The sequence below is a fragment of the Schistocerca piceifrons genome, chromosome 11 (genome assembly GCF_021461385.2).
Source record: "Schistocerca piceifrons isolate TAMUIC-IGC-003096 chromosome 11, iqSchPice1.1, whole genome shotgun sequence".
Taxonomy (NCBI): domain Eukaryota; kingdom Metazoa; phylum Arthropoda; class Insecta; order Orthoptera; family Acrididae; genus Schistocerca; species Schistocerca piceifrons.
Genome location: NC_060148.1, coordinates 108,824,743 through 108,847,683, shown reverse-complemented (window position 1 = coordinate 108,847,683; position 22,941 = coordinate 108,824,743). Strand labels below are relative to the sequence as shown.

At 41.2% G+C, this 22,941-nt stretch overlaps 1 long non-coding RNA gene across 1 annotated transcript in view; it reads left to right on the top strand.

Moving 5' to 3' along the window:
• The first annotated feature begins 264 nt into the window (after positions 1 to 264).
• The window catches only part of LOC124720281, a 75,934-nt gene continuing 53,257 nt past the window's right edge, over positions 265 to 22,941 (top strand). The window contains exons 1-2 of the long non-coding RNA XR_007006113.1: positions 265 to 334; positions 20,576 to 20,745. This is a non-coding gene — a long non-coding RNA (uncharacterized LOC124720281). The remainder of the gene's footprint in view (positions 335 to 20,575; positions 20,746 to 22,941) is intronic.

The following is a 22,941-nucleotide window of genomic DNA, read 5'->3' as shown; positions in this document are numbered from 1 at the left end:
GAAAGACAGAGTGCATCATCTTCCATTACGGTGCCAGTGTGGCCACTGGGTGACACGATACGTGACTTGAATTCACTCACTGGGTTTGCGTAAGAGCAAGATTTCTTAGTGCTTCGACTAAGATCAGATGGCAGAAATACTTCGAACGTCATACCAATGCAAGAGTTATCGTTGTCGGTACGGAGGGGGGAGGGGGAAGGAGTGGGGTGAGGGAGGGGTTCTCGAGGAAAACTGCAGACAGAGTGGGTGGGAGGCGGCGGCCCAGTCCAGCACAGGAGGCGAGTCTCGCTGCCGACCACCACCGCACTGGCTGCCGCGGCGCCCGACGTGTCTGGTGAGTCTCCACGTACTCCCTCCATCAACGTACGGTAGGTGTATACTGTGCGTGTAACTTCCCTCAATTTGGCTGTCTCCTGTTCTCAGTGTTGTCCACACTGAAAAGTGCCGGCTATGAAAATGGGGAAAACTAAAGTGAGACCGAGATGTTTCTCTCTTTTCTAAATTACTTTCCGCGACCTGTAGCGCGACAGTTCTTATTAAGAACTCCCGTATAGGCTAACGTTAGCTTTGAAAGTTACTTACTATTGCTTCTTACAGCACAATTTATGTATTGGTGCTACTAGCAGTGGTTCTTGGACGAAAGTTGCTTTTATGTAAACTTGTCGGATCCAAATGACAACTGAAGCAGGCGAGAGTTCCGGAATGAAACTCTCACTCTACAGCGGAGTGTGCGCTGATATGAAACTTCCTGGGAGATCAAAACTGTCTGCTTAACCGAGACTCGAACTCGGTACCTTTGCCTTACGCGGGCAAGTAGGAAGGTAGGAGACGAGGTACTGACGGAAGTGAAGCTGTAAGGAGGGGTCCTGAGTCGTGTTTAGGTAGCTCAGTCGGTAGAGCACTTGAAAGTCAAAGGTCCGAGTTCGAGTCTCGGTCCAGCACACAGTTTTAATCTGCAAGTTCGTTCCAGAAATAAACCTATTGCTGCTTTCTTGGGTTTCTTACCACTTTGCGTAAGTAACCAGCCTTGCTATGGCAGAGATTGACATGATAGTACGTCGATCACACGTGTTAACCAGGTTTTTGTTTTCTCCACACATTCCCCATCCACAAAATTAGTAGAAATTGGCCCTTAGCTCAGGTACCGGGTACGATCTTGGTAACAGCAGTTATAGCTGCATGGTATGTTACTTAGCGACTACGATAGATCGACCATTGTCGGTAGAAGGCAAGGAAGGACTGAAAACTGTACCTCTGAATGTTGATAAACTGAGGAACGAATGCGGTAATATGCCCACATGAGTGTATTGCACTATGTCCAGAACATTCCTGATCACCCTGCCATGCATCTGTTGAACAGGTATGTAAGAATACTTAGCATTTGTGTGTTGTTGTTGTAGTAATTACGTTAGTAGTAGTAGTAGTAGTAGTAGTAGTAGTCTTTAATTAGTAGATCGCTTTTTACAGGCATACTGGACACGTCTTGATATTACTATTTAGGAACGATAAATTACTGTAAGTCACATAAAGAGACATTTGCAGGCTTGTAGGTCTAGAATGGCAAGAGTGCGACAAATAGTTAGCTGTGACCTTATAGTAGGAATAAACCTCGCATTTACCAGATATGATTTACGGATACCACGAAAATCTAAATTAGATGAGTAGGTGAAGAGTAGAGCATCCACCCTCCCGAATACAAGGCCAGTCTGTTTATGACAGTGCTACCTCATTCGGTTTATCTCTTGCGTACAATACTTCAAGTGGCAGGGAGCTAGGTTGGAGGGGTAATATGCTGGTGCCCAAATGAAACAGTCTATTACACAATACGAATTCATCAAACAAACTCGATAACTTGAAAAATTACAGAGGTCCGTGATTAATAAATTTTCCATGTTGTATGAGCCACAGCCTATGAAACGTTAACAAAATTTAACTGTATTTTTACTCTAAGGCCGTCTAGCAACACTACTCACACTTCACAGATCAACAACAGCGGTTGCTTCGAACTTAACACCGAGTGACTCATTCAGTTAAATTCAAACAGAATGAAATAATAGGTCAAAAAATGAAAGAATCAATAAGTGAAATTAAATGTACATCAGGCTTGTAGTCAAATAAATTCTTAGTACACTAACCAATGGCAAAAGGTTTACTAGTTACATGGACAAGCAAAATCTGAAATAAGAGCTGCTTATACTCATTAGGTTTTCCAACACAATTGTCCAAGAAATCTGACATGATTTAAAATTTACAGTCCTCGCTCTGAGAGACAGTTTGAAGTTACAAATCAGTACCGAAAATCATGATAAGCCACTCAGTTCAAACCGGCGACCTATTGGCTCAATCTATTATTTAACCCATCAAACGGGCACGCTAAAAGGCGCCTAGTCTCTACAGTTATTAATCTTGCACCCAGAACACAAGGAAACAGTGTGCTAATGTAGAGATTAAGATAGTGGACCAACAATTATACCTGTTGTCACACGCACCAGCACTGTGTGGAACAAATTTTTACGCTCTCTCGGATTCAGGAACTTAGGTGACCAAACGTCTGCCCCAAGGTAATGGTCTACCTTGGTCCTTTTAAAACACCTTCGTCGTAACTGAAACGTGTTGTTGTTGTGGTCTTCAGTCCAGAGACTGGTTTGATGCAGCTCTCCATGCTACTCTATCCCGTGCAAAGTTCTTCATATCCAAGTATCTACTGCATCTAACATCCTCCGAATCTGCTTAGTGTATTCATCTCTTGGTCTCCCTCTAAGATTTTTACCCTCCACGCTGCACTCCAATACTAAATTCATGATCCCTTGATGCCTCTGAAGATGTCCTACCATCGATCCCTTCTGCTAATCTACACTCCTGGAAATGGAAAAAAGAACACATTGACACCGGTGTGTCAGACCCACCATACTTGCTCCGGACACTGCGAGAGGGCTGTACAAGCAATGATCACACGCACGGCACAGCGGACACACCAGGAACCGCGGTGTTGGCCGTCGAATGGCGCTAGCTGCGCAGCATTTGTGCACCGCCGCCGTCAGTGTCAGCCAGTTTGCCGTGGCATACGGAGCTCCATCGCAGTCTTTAACACTGGTAGCATGCCGCGACAGCGTGGACGTGAACCGTATGTGCAGTTGACGGACTTTGAGCGAGGGCGTATAGTGGGCATGCGGGAGGCCGGGTGGACGTACCGCCGAATTGCTCAACACGTGGGGCGTGAGGTCTCCACAGTACATCGATGTTGTCGCCAGTGGTCGGCGGAAGGTGCACGTGCCCGTCGACCTGGGACCGGACCGCAGCGACGCACGGATGCACGCCAAGACCGTAGGATCCTACACAGTGCCGTAGGGGACCGCACCGCCACTTCCCAGCAAATTAGGGACACTGTTGCTCCTGGGGTATCGGCGAGGACCATTCGCAACCGTCTCCATGAAGCTGGGCTACGGTCCCGCACACCGTTAGGCCGTCTTCCGCTCACGCCCCAACATCGTGCAGCCCGCCTCCAGTGGTGTCGCGACAGGCGTGAATGGAGGGACGAATGGAGACGTGTCGTCTTCAGCGATGAGAGTCGCTTCTGCCTTGGTGCCAATGATGGTCGTATGCGTGTTTGGCGCCGTGCAAGTGAGCGCCACAATCAGGACTGCATACGACCGAGACACACAGGGCCAACACCCGGCATCATGATGTGGGGAGCGATCTCCTACACGGGCCGTACACCACTAGTGATCGTCGAGGGGACACTGAATAGTGCACGGTACATCCAAACCGTCATCGAACCCATCGTTCTACCATTCCTAGACCGGCAAGGGAACTTGCTGTTCCAACAGGACAATGCACGTTCGCATGTATCCCGTGCCACCCAACGTGCTCTACAAGGTGTAAGTCAACTACCCTGGCCAGCAAGATCTCCGGATCTGTCCCCCATTGAGCATGTTTGGGACTGGATGAAGCGTCGTCTCACGCGGTCTGCACGTCCAGCACGAACGCTGGTCCAACTGAGGCGCCAGGTGGAAATGGCATGGCAAGCTGTTCCACAGGACTACATCCAGCATCTCTAAGATCGTCTCCATGGGAGAATAGCAGCCTGCATTGCTGCGAAAGGTGGATATACACTGTACTAGTGCCGACATTGTGCATGCTCTGTTGCCTGTGTCTATGTGCCTGTGTTTCTGTCAGTGTGATCATGTGATGTATCTGACCCCAGGAATGTGTCAATAAAGTTTCCCCTTCCTGGGACAATGAATTCACGGTGTTCTTATTTCAATTTCCAGGAGTGTAGTTATGCCACAAATTCCTCTTCTCCCCAATTGTATTCAGTACTTCCTCATTACTTACATGATGTACGCATCTAATCTTCAGCATTCTTCTGTAGGACCGCATTTCGAAAGCTTCTATTCTCTGTTTGCGTAAACTATTTATCGTCCATGTTTCGCTTCCATACATGGCTAAACTTCATACAAATACTTTCAGAAAAGTCTTCCTGACACTTAAATTTATACTTGGTGTTAACAGATTTCTCTTCTTCACAAAGGCTTTCCTTGCCATTGCCAGTCTACATTTTATATCCTCTCTACTTCGACCATCATCAGTTATTTTGCTCCCGAAATAGCAAAACTCCTTTACTACTTAAGTGTCTCATTTCCTACTATAATTCCCTCAGCATCACGTCATTTAATTCTACTACATTCCATTATCCTCGTTTTGCTTTTCTTGATGTTCATCCTATATCATCCTTTGAGGACACTGTCCATTCAGTCCAACTGCTCTTGCAGGACCTCTGCTGACTCACACAGAATTACAATGTTATCAGCAAACGTCAAAGTTTTTATTTCTTCTCCATGGTTTTTAATTCCTACTCCAAATTTATCTTTCGTTTTCTTTACTGCTTGCTCAATGGATCATTGGGGATAGGCTACAACCCTGTCTCACTTCTTTCCCAACCGCTCCTTGCCTTTCATGCCCCTCAACTCTTATAACTGCTAACTGGTTTCTGCAAAAATTATAAATAGCCTTTCGCTCCCAGTATTTGACAACTGCTACCATCAGAATTTGAAAGAGACTTCCAGTCAACATTGTCAAAAGCTTTCTCTAAGTCTACAAATGCTAGGAACGTTAGTGTAAGATAAATCGTTGGGTCAGAATTGCCTCACGTGTTCCAACATTTCTACGGAATCCTAACTGATTTTCCCCGGGGTCGGCTTAACCAGCTTTTCCGTTCGTCTGTAAAGAGTTCGTGTCAGTATTTTGCAGCCGTGAAATATTAAACTGATAGTTCCGTTATTTTTACACGTGTCAACACCTGCTTTCTTTGGGATTGGAATGGATTTATTACATTCCTTTCGAAGTCTGAGGGTATTTCGCCTGTCTCATACATCTTGCTCACCAGACGGTAGAGTCTTGTCAGGGCTGGCTCACCCAAGGCTGTCAGTAGTTCTAATGGCATGTTGCCTACTCCAGGGGCCTTGATTCGACGTAGGTTTTTCAGTGCTCTGTCAAGTTCGTCATGCAGTATCATATCTACAATTTCATATTCATTTACGTCCTCTTCCATTTACGTAATAATGCCCTCAAGTACATGGCCCTTGTGTAGACCCTCTACATAGTCTCGCCACCTCTCGACCTTGCCTTCTTTGCTTAGAATTGATTTCGATTTGAGCTCCTGATATTCATTCAGATTCACCTTTTCTCCAAAGGTCTCTTTAATTTTCCTGTAGGCGGTATCTATCTTACCACTAGTAATGTATACCTCGAAATCCTCTCATTTGTCCTGTAGCCATCACTGCTTAGCCATTTTTCACTTCCTGTTCTGGCGTTAGTAACTTGCTTATTGGGTATAAGAAATAGTAGTAAATAATAATAGTGATGCTGTCACTGTTAATTGGTAATATTTACTGGCAAAATAAAACCTAACACTAGATTGCGTACTTACAGATATCCTGTGTGGCCGTTTTTCAGTACGACTTAATAAGAGAGAAGGATTATTAATTGATCACCGATGCGTCGGTTCTCGATTGTGTTCAGGAGACGTACTGATTGATTACGCCAAGGGGTTTTCTTAATTGACCTTTTCACCTGGATTGCCTTCACGCTATTAGAATCTTCGATGAAAATACCTAAGGAACCTATGTGAATATAAAAATAGAAATGAAAGCAAATTAGTCGAATTTCGTAAGAGAAAGATTAACAGATCGGAAGTTGATCACATTACTGGTCTCCCAAATACAATCGAGACACTGCGATAAAGAGCGAACCTGTACAAAGCAAATATACAATTTGAACATCATTTCTGATTAGTGAAAGAAAAAAATAAGAAGAAAATTACTCCATCGTAAAATATTAATATATCTTGAACAAATTGGCTTTAAACTTCTAGACACTGACAAGTACAGAATAAGTACATGGGTTACAGCTGATATTTATTTTGTACATGGCGCAGTCCAATAATTGCTACTTTATAAGTCCGTTCCTTCTTCACCCGAGTTACCGAGACGTTTCTTCGTTGTTTCACATAATTTCTACATAAGATAAAAATACAACTGGTAGCAATGCTATGTAGTACGTCTTAACATGTCAGCGACCAAAAGTACCAGAGTAATGAAGTCTCTAGAATATTTCTTAACAAAAGGTAGATTGTTCTTTCTTCTGTTTCGCTGCTTCTTGTATCAAGCGCTGCGGCAGTAATTTTAAATATCTGCGCCCAGCGGGTCGTAGTGTTTATTTTGAGTATTTAAATGCTGAATGCGCGTCTTGGTATAGACGAACGTTACAAAAATATTTCGTCTCTTGACTCACGCGCTGTGATGCTCAGCATCTTTAAGACAAATACATCATTTGCAAAGTATCTGAAATCCATTAATATTACATTGGTTTCCGAGAGAGGAGCGATGACAAAAAAAAAAAAAAAAAAAAAAAAAAAAAAAAAAAAAAAAAAAAAAAAAAAAAAAGTGGCTCAAATGCCTCTGAGCACTATGGAACTTAACTTCTGAGGTCACCAGTCCTCTAGAACTTAGAACTACTTAAACCTAACTAACCTAACGACATCACACACACCCATGCCCGAGGCAGGATTCGAAAAAAATGGTTCAAATGGTTCTGAGCACTATGGGACTTAACATCTATGGTCATCAGTCCCCTAGAACTTAGAACTACTTAAACCTAACCAACCTAAGGACAGCACACAACACCCAGCCATCACGAGGCAGAGAAAATCCCTGACCCCGCCGGGAATCGAACCCGGGAACCCGGGCGTGGGAAGCGAGAACGTTACCGCACGACCACGAATGCGGGCGCAGGATTCGAACCTGCAACCGTAGTGGTCGCGCGGTTCCACACTGTAGCGCCTAGAACCGCTCGGCCACCGCGGGCCGGCGCGATGACTCCGTCAGGATCATCGTGACTCACGAGTAGTTGTAATATTATTGCTTTCATCAATCAAATTAGTATTACTTGCTAGAATTCTTTACAATAGATTTCATATATGACATTAGGCAAAGTGGTTGACATAAAGAATAACGGGTAAATATATTCGTATGACTGAAATTGATGGTAAATTGTTCATGGAGTAATTACATGACTGTTGAGCCGGACTCGTTCTAATGTATTATACAAGGATAACAGGTGTTCATTTCTCGGTAAGAGACAATGAAATTAGGCTAAAGATACACATACATAGATACATTATACATGGCATAATAAATATTAAAAAATAACAAAGAAATAAATAATTTGACTTCGCAGGAAGTCTGGAAGCAGTGTGCACTCTTGGAAAAATATATTACAAAGAACTGACATTCTTGTTATACAGTGACATTTACAGGGCTAGCCGGGGTGGCGGAGCGGTTCTAGGCGCAACAGTCTGAAACCGCGCGACCGCTACAGTGGCAGGTTCGAATCCGGCCCCGGGCATGGATTCGTGTGATGTCTTTAGGTTAGTTAGGTTTAAGTAGTTCTCAGTTCTAGGGGACTGATGACCTCAGAAGTTAAGTCCTATAGTGCTCAGAGCCATTTGAACCATTTATAGGAATATTTTTGTCGTGGTCTGGACGTAGATTTCTTGTGCTAAGCTCTTAGCACTTTACTGATTTATGGCTTTCATGTTGTTGTTGTAGTCTTCAGTCCTGAGACTGGTTTGATGCAGCTCTCCATGATACTCTATCCTGTGCAAGCTTCTTCATCTCCCAGTAGATTAGATTAGATTAGATTAGATTAATACTAGTTCCATGGATCATGAATACGATATTTCGTAATGATATGGAACGAGTCAAATTTTCCAATACATGGCATAATTAAGTTAATTTAACAACATACTTAAGTTAATATAACAACTTTTTCATTTTTTTGTGTTTTTTTTATTTTTTTAATATTTTTTTTTAATTTATATCTAAAAATTCCTCTATGGAGTAGAAGGAGTTGTCATTCAGAAATTCTTTTAATTTCTTCTTAAATACTTGTTGGTTATCTGTCAGACTTTTGATACTATTTGGTAAGTGACCAAAGACTTTAGTGCCAGTATAATTCACCCCTTTCTGGGCCAAAGTTAGATTTAATCTTGAATAGTGAAGATCATCCTTTCTCCTAGTATTGTAGTTATGCACACTGCTATTACTTTTGAATTGGGTTTGGTTGTTAATAACAAGTTTCATAAGAGAGTATATATACTGAGAAGCTACTGTGAATATCCCTAGATCCTTAAATACATGTCTGCAGGATGATCTTGGGTGGACTCCAGCTATTATTCTGATTACACGCTTTTGTGCAATAAATACTTTATTCCTCAGTGATGAATTACCCCAAAATATGATGCCATATGAAAGCAACGAGTGAAAATAGGCGTAGTAAGCTACTTTACTAAGATGTTTATCACCAAAATTTGCAATGACCCTTATTGCATAAGTAGCTGAACTCAAACGTTTCAGCAGATCATCAATGTGTTTCTTCCAATTTAATCTCTCATCAATGGACACACCTAAAAATTTGGAATATTCTACCTTAGCTATATGCTTCTGATTAAGGTCTATATTTATTAATGGCGTCATACCATTCACTGTACGGAACTGTATGTACTGTGTCTTATCAAAATTCAGTGAGAGTCCGTTTACAAGGAACCACTTAGTAATTTTCTGAAAGACAGTATTGACAATTTCATCAGTTAATTCTTGTTTGTCAGGTGTGATTACTATACTTGTATCATCAGCAAAGAGAACTAACTTTGCCTCTTCATGAATATAGAATGGCAAGTCATTAATATATATTAAGAACAACAAAGGACCCAAGACTGACCCTTGTGGAACCCCATTCTTGATAGTTCCCCAGTTTGAGGAATGTGCTGATCTTTGCATATTATGAGAACTACTTATTTCAACTTTCTGCACTCTTCCAGTTAGGTACGAATTAAACCATTTGTGCACTGTCCCACTCATGCCACAATACTTGAGCTTGTCTAGCAGAATTTCATGATTTACACAATCAAAAGCCTTTGAGAGATCACAAAAAATCCCAATGGGTGGTGTTCGGTTATTCAGATCATTTAAAATTTGATTGGTGAAAGCATGTATGGCATTTTCTGTTGAAAAACCTTTCTGGAAACCAAATTGACATTTTGTTAGTACTTCATTGTTACAGATATGTGAAGCTACTCTTGAATACATTACTTTCTCAAAAATTTTGGATAAAGCTGTTAGAAGGGAGATTGGACGGTAATTGTTGACATCAGATCTATCCCCCTTTTTATGCACAGGTATAACAATAGCATATTTCAGTCTATCAGGGAAAATGCCCTGTTCGAGAGAGCTATTACACAGGTTGCTGAGAATCTTACTTATCTGTTGAGAACAAGCTTTTAGTATTTTGCTGGAAATGCCATCAATTCCATGTGAGTTTTTGCTTTTAAGCATGTTTATTATTTTCCTAATTTCAGAGGGAGAAGTGGGTGAGATTTCAATTGTATCAAATTGCATAGGTATGGCCTCTCCCATTAACAGCCTAGCATCTTCTAATGAACACCTCGATCCTACTATATCCACAACATTTAGAAAATGATTATTAAAAATATTTTCAACTTCTGACTTTTTGTTCATAAAGTTTTCATTCAATTTGATGGTAATACTGTCTTCCTGTGCTCTTGGTTGACCTGTTTCTCTTTTAATAATATTCCAAATTGTTTTAATTTTATCATCAGAGTTGCTGATTTCAGACATGATACACATACTTCTGGATTTTTTAATAACTTTTCTTAATATAACACAGTAGTTTTTATAATGTTTGATAGTTTCTGGGTCACTACTCTTTCTTGCTGTCAGATACAGTTCCCTTTTCTGGTTACAAGATATTTTTATACCCTTAGTAAGCCATGGTTTGTTACAAGGTTTCTTACGAGTATATTTAACTATTTTCTTGGGGAAGCAGTTTTCAAATGCATTTACAAAAATGTCATGAAATAAATTATATTTTAAATTTGCATCAGGTTCACGGTACACCTCATCCCAGTCTAACTGCTCTAGGCTTTCCCTGAAATTTGCAATTGTTAAATCGTTGACTGTACGTACTACTTTGGAGGACTGTTTAGTATTGCTGAATGGAGCTATGTCATATACTGTGACTAGCTGTGCACCATGATCAGAGAGACCATTCTCAACAGGCTGAGCATTTATCTGGTTAAACTTATCTTGGTCTATAAAGAAGTTATCTATCAGTGAGCTGCTATCCTTTACCACCCGAGTAGGAAAATCAATAACGGGTGTCAAATTGAAAGAACCGAGTAATACTTCAAGGTCATTTTTCCTATTACCCTCTTTCAGAGAATCTACATTGAAGTCCCCACAAATAATAATTTGCTTCCCCCTGTCTGACAGATAGCACAACAAGGAGTCCAAATTTTTCAGAAACAGATGAAAATTTCCTGATGGGGACCTATATACAGTTACAATTATAAATGTGCCTTTATTTAATTTAAGCTCACAGGCACATGCTTCTATATGTTTCTCTACACAAAACTTTTTTGTTTCTATACTTTTTGCACAATGATAACTTTTGACGTATATGGCAACTCCTCCTTTCTCCATATTTTCTCTCATTACATGTGCAGAGAGCTTATATCCACTTACATTTACCTTATCCATATCAGTAACAATGTGATGCTCAGACAGGCATAGTATCTATTTTATCCTCAGCTTCTAAATCTTCTAAACAAACCAGAAGCTCATCTATTTTATTCTTTAAACTCCCAATATTTTGATGAAATATACTTACATTATTTTTAATTATACTTTTATGAGAACCTTTCCTTATTCTAACATTTGCAGTACTCTCCTGTCTGAGTTTCTCATTGTGCTTAGGCCTAGTTGCTATACCAGTGGTCACATGGTTTTCAGAGAGGCAGATTATGTCAACTGGGTTGGGTGACTTTAATTCATCAATGCAATTACGTAGGCCTGAGATACAACTTGGTGGAGACAAAATTTCTGGTGATTGGTGAAAATTTATTATTGACAGCTGTGATTGGTGATCCAATGTGCTAGAATTGTGCTGTTTAATTTCTTTCCTAAACTGAAGATTTGTTTCAATCCTGACCTCTCGTAGAACTTGACATCTTTCTGTCTTACCTATCCTAAAAAAGGTGCTGCTCCAACACCTGTAACCACTGGTATTTTACCATTCATGGCAGTGCCTCCCCCCCTTAAATTTCCTGCTATTACCCCAGCCAGTTTCCCCTTCTCTTTCCTGTTGAGATGTAGGCCGTGCCTGGTATAGTCCCACCTACTGAGAGAATCAGCAGGAACCACACCAATATGAGCCCCCGCACCTGAACCAAGCAGCCATTCCAACTCCAAATTAACTCTCCCAACAGAAGAGTTCAAATGAGGCCGGTCATGGCGTCTCAGGACAGATACAAATTCAACATTGGTGTGTTTCGATGCCGACGCAATCTTTACCAGGTCACACTCTATACTGTACCCAGGATCTCTGTCGATGCTGTTCCCTGGCCCTCCCACAATAACCACGGTGTCTTCCCTGGTAAATACTTTACAGAGTGAACCTAAATCCTCTGTCACCTGATCCAGACTAGCACTTGGTTTGAAAAAATTTGTGACCTGGTATTCTGGTCCTAATTCCTCCTGCAGAAGTTGGCCTACACCTCTGGCATGAGAACTGCCTAACAACAAAACTTTCTTCCTTTTCGATGGCTTTCCTACATTCTTTTTCAATTTCCTATTGAAAGTTTGTTGTGTCCTGTCTACACCTACCTCTGCTTGAGGTTCATCAGTTTCTAACTGAAGCAACAGGTCAAACTTATTTTTGACATTCACCACAAAACTGTCAGACTTAGTTCTAGGCCTGTTCCTTCTGCTACCTGTTGCCACTTCCCACCTCTCTTTGCCCTTCTCCCTCCTTAACCTGTCCAGATCTTCCCTAGCCTGATCTAGCTCAGCCTGAAGGGCAGCAATTTTCCCCTCCTGTTCCACTATCTTCCTATCTCTGCTGCAAATCCTACATAACCACTGATGAGCCTGATCCACTTTCCCGACACCCACGCCACTGCAGTCCCCCCAGTGAAAAAAACTACTGCATCCATCACACCAAACCCCGGAACTAACAATTCTACGGCAAGTCAGGCACTTCTCACTCATGGCAAAAATAATACTTTAGCTAGAATAAATCAATTAAATTACCAAAAATCAAAAAAGACGTTACAAGAATTAAGCCTATTCACAAATGTATATAAGCAAGTTTCTGATTTAAAATTCCGCTGTTTATCTGAGATCTGTATTAAAACAATGAAGGTATACGCTATTTATTTTATATTTCGCTCGATGGAATGAAAAAAGGACAATTAAACGAGCTACTTTAACTAAAAACGTTACGAGAATTAGGCCTATAAACAAATGTATATAAGCAAGTTTCTGATATAAAGTTACGCTATTTTTCTGAAATCTGTATTAAAACAATGAAGTTATACGCTATTTACGGTAGTTTACTTATTTGTTACCGAGAAATTAGTTAAATTACCGTGAAACAAGAAACAAACACGTTTACAAAATGTAAGCCTAAGCTCGACTTCGCGAATTTACGATCTTTTCGTGTTTTCTGAAAAAATACGCAAAGAAAAGTCAAACCTTTAACGGCAAGACTAAGTGATACACTAATGCATGTATTTAATTTGTTGTCGGCGTTAAACTAAATTATATTCCTGTCTACCTACTGTCTACCTACTGCAACCTACATCCTTCTGAATCTGCTTAGTGTATTCATCTCTTGGTCTCCCCCTACGATTTTTACCCTCCACGCTGCCCTCCAATACTAAATTGGTGATCCCTTGATGCCTCAGAATATGTCCTACCAACCGATTCCTCCTTCTGGTCAAGTTGTGCCACAAACTTCTCTTCTCCCCAATCCTATTCAATACTTCCTCATTAGTTATGTGATCTACCCATCTAATCTTCAGCATTCTTCTGTAGCACCACATTTCGAAAGCTTCTATTCTCTTCTTGTCCAAACTATTTACCGTCCATGTTTCACTTCCATACATGGCTACACTCCATACAAATACTTTCAGAAATAACTTCCTGACACTTAAATCTATAATCGATGTTAACAAATTTCTCTTCTTCAGAAATGCTTTCCTTGCCAGTGCCAGTCTACATTTTATATCCTCTCTACTTCGACCATCATCAGTTATTTTGCTCCCCAAATAGCAAAACTCCTTTACTACTTTAAGTGTCTCATTTCCTAATCTAATTCCCTCAGCATCACCCGACTTAATTCGACAACATTCCATTATCCTCGTTTTGCTTTTGTTGATGTTCATCTTATATCCTCCTTTCAAGACGCTGTCCATTCCATTCAACTGCTCTTCCAAGTCCTTTGCTGTCTCTGACAGAATTACAATGTCATCGGCAAACCTCAAGGTTTTTATTTCTTCTCCATGAAATTTATTGAATTACATCGGGGAGAGGCTACAACCCTGTCTTACTCACTTTCCAACCACTGCTTCCCTTTCATGTCCCTCGACTCTTATAACTGCCATCTGGTTTCTGTACAAATTGTAAATAGCCTTTCGCTCCCTGTATTTTACCCCTGCCACCTTTAGAATTTGAAAGAGAGTATTCCAGTCAACATTGTCAAAAGCTTTCTCTAAGTCTACAAATGCTAGAAACGTAGGTTTGCCTTTCCTTAATCTTTCTTCTAAGATAAGTCGTAAGGTCAGTATTGCCTCACGTGTTCCAGTATTTTTACGGAATCCAAACTGATCTTCCCCGAGGTCGGCTTCTACTAGTTTTTCCATTCGTCTGGAAAGAACTCGTGTTAGTATTTTGCAGCTGTGGCTTATTAAACTGATTGATCGGTAATTTTCACATCTGTCAACACCTGCTTTCTTTGGGATTGGAATTATTATATTCTTCTTGAAGTCTGAGGGTATTTCGCCAGTTTCATCCATCTTGCTCACCAGATGGTAGAGTTTTGTCAGGACTGGCTCTCCCAAGGCCGTCAGTAGTTGCAATGGAATGTTGTCTACTCCGGGGGCCTTGTTTCGACTCAGGTCTTTCAGTGCACTGTCAAACTCTTCACGCAGTATCGTTTCTCCCATTTCATCTTCTTCTACATCCTCTTCCATTTCCATAATATTGTCCTCAAGTACATCGCCCTTGTACAGACCCTCTATATACTCCTTACACCTTTCTGCTTTCCCTTCTTTGCTCAGAACTGGGTTTCCATCTGAGCTCTTGATGTTCATACAAGTGGTTCTCTTATCTCCAAAGGTCTCTTTAATTTTCCTGTAGGCAGTATCTATCTTACCCCTAGTGAGATAAGCCTCTACATCCTTACATTTGTCCACTAGCCATCCCTGCTTAGCCATTTTGCACTTCCTGTCGATCTCATTTTTGAGACGTTTGTATTCCTTTTTGCCTGCTTCATTAACGGCATTTTTATATTTCCTCCTTTCATCAAGTAAATTCAATATTTCTTCTGTTACCCAAGGATTTCTAAGAGCCCTGGTCTTTTTACCTACTTGATCCTCTGCTGCCTTCACTACTTCATCCCTCAAAGCTACCCATTCTTCTTCTACTATATTTCTTTCCCCCATTCCTGTCAATTGTTCCCTTATGCTCTCCCTAAAACTCTGTACAACCTCTGGTTCTTTCAGTTTATCCAGGTCCCATCTCCTTAAAGTCCCACCTTTTTGCAGTTTCCTCTGTTTTAATCTACAGTTCGTGACTAATAGATTGTGCTCAGAGTCCACATCTGGCCCTGGAAATGTCTTACAATTTGAAACCTGGTTCCTAAATCTCTGTCTTACCATTATATAATCTATCTGAAACCGATCAGTATCTCCAGGCTTCTTCCATGTATACAACCTTCTTTTATGATTCTTGAACCAAGTGTTAGCTATGATTAAGTTGCGCTCTGTGCAAAATTCTACCAGGCGGCTTCCTCTTTCAATTCTTACCCCCAATCCATAGTCACCTACTACCGAATTAACATTCGGTATACATATTATGTCTAAATATTATATACAAAGGAAAAATAATCTCTATGACTACATGTCCTGACGAAAAAAAGTGTCTCTTATTCATAGTTTGTGCTTCCAAAGTACTTTAGGTTTAGGGCATACACCTCTTTCGAAAACTTGTTACTCTTCTCTTTTTACAATAATTACTCTTTTCTCAAGTTCAGCTCTTATTTTTTCTGTGTTAATTACGTCGTTTGTTTGAAGACATAGGCATTATGGCTTCGCTTATGGGATGAACAGCTCATGTTCAAGTTTCCATTAGGGAAATTGGGAAGCTTAGTGTTCGCTGTGGTGCTGTTGCACATAACAAACCTCAATTGAATTCGCGGTTCGCGGAGAATATGCATATTCTGTCAACAACTAAAGTGTCACGACCATCCATACGTACAGTCTGTACGTATCAAGCTTGCTGTCAGTCCGTAAAATTCACTTCTCTACTAGATAAGGTAGGAAGATAAGGGTACTGATTAGAGGAAAACACAATAGACTTTTATGGGGTGAGGAGATCTTAAGACAAACTTTTAATGACGTATGAAATGATGAGTGTAACATAAATTGTGCCTTATCACGCTAGTTTTCCATGACAAGTAGTTAGCGTAATTAAATCGATACAGTAGTCTCAGTATCGTCCGATCCAGCTCTCCAAGCATTTCTCTATACATATCTAAAATTACTTATACCATGCACTAGCAGTGAACAGTGTCTGTTAGCTATCTTCTGTTCTGGGTATCGTAAAATTGGGTTCCCAAAAAAAAATTTTAAAAAAATATAAATAAAATACTTCTGGTATTAAATTATTTTACTTATAATTCATCTTTGCAAGTATTTCAGCTGCACTCTGCCGTAAAATTCCTATGAGCGCATACGGTTTTCTCGGTACTGTAATAAGAGTAATCGAGTTGCACACTTCTTTCCTGCTACCTGGATCGTTATTGATTTATTTGACACATATATGCTAAGCTGCGGTCTGTATCAACTGCTTTTCACAGATGATCTCATAGAAATTATTATCAAACACTCCTTATACATAATAAAACATTTCCCTCCTAAGAGTAAGCGACCTTAATCAACTTTTATTTACGAGATATCATTCTGGTCCGAATGATCATTTTAATTTATTTCACTCAAGAGGAGAGAGCTTTGTTATACTTAAAACTAATGGTATCAGGTGACACTTAGCACGTCCCTCCTATATTATTTGTTTTTCAGCTCTGTGGCTGTGGCTGCTCATGGCTCAATTAACTTAACACTTACATCTAAGGCAAATCTTGCTCTCCTACAATAAATCTATTTTATTTCAGGCACACACATAAATAACTTCTCTTGTGGAGGCAGGTGGACAGGGTGTTAGTCCTGTGCAATATTCTTATGTACACTTATATATATATATATATATATATATATATATATATATATATATATATATATATATATATATATAAGTCTGCGTGATGAAACAATTCTTTTATTCATCCAGACACAGGGTCGGCTAATAGATAGCAACCAATGTGCGGCTTTCTTAGTATAATAAATGGTCCTTCATACAAGTACTGCCACTTGCAATTCTTATGATAAGTTAAAAATGGTTTGAAGTCGGTCTTTAAAAGCACTCGTTCATTTACATGATACGATAAGACTTTCGTAATGTGTTTGTCATGCGCCCTTTTTCTTAGGTTGGTATGAGTGATTAAATATATGAGAGCTTGTCTTAACTTGTCGTCTAATGTTACTTCAGGGTGTTGTAATTTTGTTCCGCAGCTTCCCTGTGGAGGCATAAAGAAGCTGCTACTACTTTTCCGACTTAGGTGGAGTTGAAATGTCAGTTAATTTTACTTGAGCAGTAGGCTCAAAACTTGCGTTCGTATACCATACGAAATGTGCATCACTTAATTGCGTGTCATTTGACATTGCGTTTGATGCTTGGTTCACCTGCATGTAAAAAATTGTCGGGTTTCCTCGGCTATTGTGACTGGCGGTGTTAAGAAAAGCATGCGACGGATTGTCCTGATTATTGTTCCTGAACTGTTGGTTGAGTTGGTGAGAAAGTGTCGCATTTTGAGGCTGCAAAGAATTCTTTTGATGTGAGAGAGTGAAGTGACTTGGCTGACAATACTGTTGTGGCCCGATATTATTGTTCCATTTCTTTCCCTTGTGACGCTTTCCATTACATTTCCAGTGGTTCGGATGCTTGTAATTACAGTTGTGATTTATTGGTGAGTTACCGTATTGTCGCTGTGTGTTTTCATAAATCAGATTGTATCTATTCTGATGTGGAAATTTGCTACACAGTTTTCCATTGCGGCGGTTGAAATTATTATGATTGCTGTAACCCTGAGCGTTTGCTTGTCCCCTGTTATGCTGGTACGACATTCCGTTGACACAGTTTGCTACGTGCTGTTGCGAAGCGTGTGGTCCATTATTGTAATTATTCCGCGCAGTCGCACGCACGTCCTCATAGATAATATCCAAGTTGTCAATTTAAATGGAATTTTGCCTCGTCACTAACCTCTAAGTAGCACACTGGACTCGCATTCGGGAGGACGACGGTTCAATCCCGTCTCCAGCCATCCTGATTTAGGTTTTCCGTGATTTCCCTAAATCGTTTCAGGCAAATGCCGGGATGGTTCCTTTGAAAGGGCACGGCCGATTTCCTTCCCAATCCTTCCTTAACTCGAGCTTGCGCTCCGTCTCTAATGACCTCGTTGTCGACGGGACGTTAAACACTAACCTAACCTAACCTAACTAAGCTCTAAGTGTGGAAGAGATCTGTCATCCTCCATCTTTCCAGGAACGAAATTACAGAACTCCACACGTTGTCGTTTGTTACCTTCACGAAAAGCTTGTCGTAGAAGAATTTTGTACGGTTTTGTATGTAAACGGCTACGCAACAAACGCCAGGACGGACATCGGGGACACGTTGAGCTGTCGTGCTGTGCGGCCAACGGATCGCTGCGGACTCCTTGTGGAACTGTGGCGGGTGCGCTCGACGTCTTCGTCAGACACTCGGGGACGGCCCGGCGATTCGCCTTCACACACACAACCTGTTTCTTGGAATTGTTCATCCCATTGTCTAACGATCTGTGCTACAGGATGTTCCACACGAAAATCGCGCTGAACGGTTATTACTGACCCGCAGTGCGCAAAACTTTGAACACAAAGCGCTTTCTGTTGTCCCGACACCATTTTTACTGGAACTGAAACGGGCGCACACTGCTGCTGACTGGCTGAAATGGTGTAAAACTCGGGCCTGCTCTTTCCACAAGTAAGTTGTTCATACACATATGTCAAATAACATAACAGTCACGATAGTTTTGAAATCGGGTGACGCATTTTGATTGACCCTATGTTTCCTGGAGCACAGTTTCCGCCAGCACCAGACTCGGAAGCACCCGCTGGCGTGTCCCTAGCCGCCTGAGGCTCGTCTAGCTGGCTAACGCCCCTGCTGTGGGCGAGACACAGCCCCGTCCTTCTCTCCCTCTGCATACCAGATCACCACGTATAGACATATACTATAGTTTAATGTGAAAAAGCGAAGTTGATCTCCGTCTCCTACAATTAATATGAGTATTAGAACGGACTATACGTCGCTCATACAGCAGTTTCTCGCAATTAATAGGGTGCAAACATTATAACGATCTCTTAAATTGTTTCGACAGTATTTGCCTTAAACAGTGCAGCTGATAAGCCAGTATACATGGTGGTTCCTGAACATACTCAAATATTTTAATATGTTATCCTACAAGTCAAACTAAAGAAAAAGTTCATATAAACATCGGTCAGCAAATGTTTAGTTACGACGTTACGGCTAATAAAGGATTTTGCCTGAAATTTAGCAACACTAGTACGAAGCCATCGCAAAACTGTACGAGGTTAAGGTAAAGCATGATTTCCATTTACTCCGTCGTCATTGATACGATGAATCTAATAAAATATTTTCCCAGCATGTCTAACTGACGAGACATACTCACAATTCCTTCAAGAAGAAAACCCCGCTTGCTCGAAGATGTTCCACTTTCTACGCGATTGCATATGTGTTTTCAACAGGACGGCGCGCCTCCACATTTCGCCAACCCGTCAATACACATTTCAATGAACATTTTCGCCATAAATGGATTGGTCGAGGTGCTACACGTCTGTGGCCACTCAGATCGCCAGACTTAACACCAATGCATTTTTTTGTATGCAGATGGCTGAAAGACATAGTTTATGAGGAAAAAGTCAATACACGTGAGGCATTACTTGCTCGCGTTGTGAATGCAATAGGCAAAATTAAGAGCAATTCTGTGGAACTGAAACGAGCAACAAAATCAGTTCATACATGTGTAGCTAAATTCATTGAACTCGTTGGACACGTTTTTGAACATTTATTGTGAATGTATTGTGAAACTGTTTGCCCACTGTACAACTTCCTTAACACTGAGCTATGTTTTATCCGCTGTAACATGAATTCACGTGTGATATGGTATTAATAAAAGCAGATTATCTGACAAATTCATACAGTTTCAGTTAAAGTTATTAGCATCATTATTTCAAAATAAAATTCTCTACAAATTCTGCTGGAAACTTTGTGCAGTCGCCTCGAATTTAAAAAACAAATTGGGCCAAGTAATAAATTAAAATTTTTACGAAATTACTTCTTTGCTTCACTGGATGTTCTGAAAAACTACTACAGATACGCGCCTGGATCATCTCTTATTAGTTTCACCAGATGAATAACCACAAAATAAATGGAAATCGTGCTTTACTGTAACCTCGTGCAGTTTTGCGATGGCTTCATATTACCGAAGTTGGTAAATTTCAGGCAAAATCTCTCACTAGCCGTAACTCCGTAGATGAACATTTGCGGACCTGTGTTGACACGAACTTTTTTCTTTAGTTTTACTTGTAGAATAACAAATTAAAACATTTGCATACCTTCGTGAATCACCCTGTATATTCGGAGCAACGGAGTGGCATCCATCTTGTGAAATGGTGTAATTCAGATTAATTTACGTTTCTTTATTTACTATACAGGTAGCTGCAAAAAAAAAGTGCGTTTTGTAATTACACTTTTTCGTAACATTTCAGGTTGTTCAGCAGACTGCAAGTTCGGTGAAGTTGTTTTGCGGGAAAAGTTTTTTACTTGGCCCGACACCTGCGACCTTCCGTGATGTTCCGCAGAAACGCTTGTTGGTTCATCCGCATTTTTGTGGCGGTGGTCATATGTAGTGGCTACAGTCACCCAGTTTCCGTTACAGGTAAAAATTATTTTTTTTTTTCGATTCCTATGAGGCTGGGTATGATAATGGACAGCAATTTTTTGTGAAGTAATGAAGTAAATGTTTAAGTTTTGCACTGAGATATTTACGAATTTATTTTCCGGAATCGTATACAGAAGTCAGCGGACATAGTGTAACAGCCGACAACTCAGGTAAGTGTTTCATCCGTTACTCATGGTCCAAGTGGTCCTTTTGGTGCCAGTTTATTTAATCACGGTAGCCTTATTTCTGGTTTGAGACGTCCTCGCCGGCGCCGTTGGGAGGGGAGCGTGTGCGAGCTTCCCTCCAGCTGCCTGCGCCACCTGTTCCCTGCTTGTCTTATTCAAACACACTAGACTAGTAGCCTACTTGAATATATCGAGGTTCTATTTTTAGAACAGCGAGAGAAGATATCAAATGAATATACATCAATTGTTCAGAAATCTCTCTTGTCCAAGGGTCACACAAACTTGTATTCAGTACAGTTCGTTGCTCCTGCATGATAGGCAATACGTACGTGAGACGTTATTGATATGCAAGTAACATAACTGGCAGAGATGGGCGTGACCCACCCGTGCTACACACAGGCCTGAACGTGTTGGGGTAACTGCTTTGGGTCACAGGGCAGTCATAGGAATACTGCGAGGGAACTCCGCAACATCGTTGGGTATCAGCGTATCATTGCCTTTGGTATTGTAGAAAGCTCCAGCTGGAATGCCATTTGGTGATCATGTTGCGTATACAGGGTGTTTTTTACCACCGTGTACAAACTCTAGGGATTGATCGATGACAGCATGCGGAACAAGAAAGGCCTAATGAACTTACGTCCGGAAATGAATGATTTCCACGCTAGAGACCATTTATTCAATCATACACTGTTACGAAGACTGCAGTCTAATAGTCGCTGTACCACGCAGCGACAGTTACAGTATATGTACTGAAAATGCTTTCCATGTGCCTCAACGCATGCGTGCATACGCACCGTAGCGTGCTCTGTCTTCCACGCTCACACCGGCCAGGCTGCATACAAACAGCGTCATAGGCGGGCTGAATACACTGCTCCAGTGTCTCCACATCTGGAATTGGCTACGCGTGCACGGTACTTCTTGAGCTCGCCCCATAACCAGAAATCGCACGGGTTGAGATGCGGTGAACGAGCAGGCCATGCAACTGGACCACCTTCTCCAATCCATCAACCGGGGAAGACGCCATTGAGATGCGTCTGGATGTTAACGGCAAAGTGTAGCAGCCACATAACCATTAGAATCATCAATAGCACTTCTTCCAGAAAGATGCCCGCAAGAAGCGCCCATAGTTCAGGCCTATTAGGCGATGTGGAAGGAAGGCTGGTCCCAAAATACGGCCGCCAATTATCCCGGCCCACACATACCGGCTGCACCGATGCTGATGATTCGCTGTCACCATACCATGGGCGTTCTTCGTACCATCTCACAGATGCCTGTAATGAGAGTTGAAGATACCACTCCACGTAAAGGCGCCGTCATCTGTGAACAGGATGGATAACACAGATCCCGGAATCGTGGTTGCCTGGTGAACAAATCAGTGACAGAACTGTTCCCTATGTGGAAAGTCTGTCGCCAGTACGCCCTGCACACACTGTAAGTGATAACGGTAGTAACAGTCGTCATGGAGAATGTCCCACACGCTCGTCTGGCTTACCCTGTACAGGCCGGTCCGCTGCTTGCTACTGAGATGGCGGTCGCCTTCCACACTGCTGATTTCATTTTCTTCCAACTGTAGTGTCTGATCATTTCGGGTACGTCCTTCACGACTTTCTGCATCCTAGGTCATAATGTGCGATAAACAGTACCACCCTCTATGAGGATATCATGCATACTGTAACTGTAGCTGCATGGTATTACACTACAGCTTCTGTAACAAAGTATGATTGAATAAATGGTCTCTGGCATACGGATCATGCGTTTCTGGGCACCATCAGACACTTTTTTGTTCCTTATCCTATCATTGATCAATCACTAGAGTTCGTACATGGTTGAAAAAATCATCTTGTATATTCCATAGACCCTTACAGTAATAAAAGTAATCTGTCTGTGTAACGTATCGGTAGAATTTTCGCAAAGGTTTACTTACCTGTATAATGTTCCACACCGTAACTTTTTTTTTTTAGAGACATACTGATGTTACAGAGTTCATCTTGGACACGCAAGTTCAAAA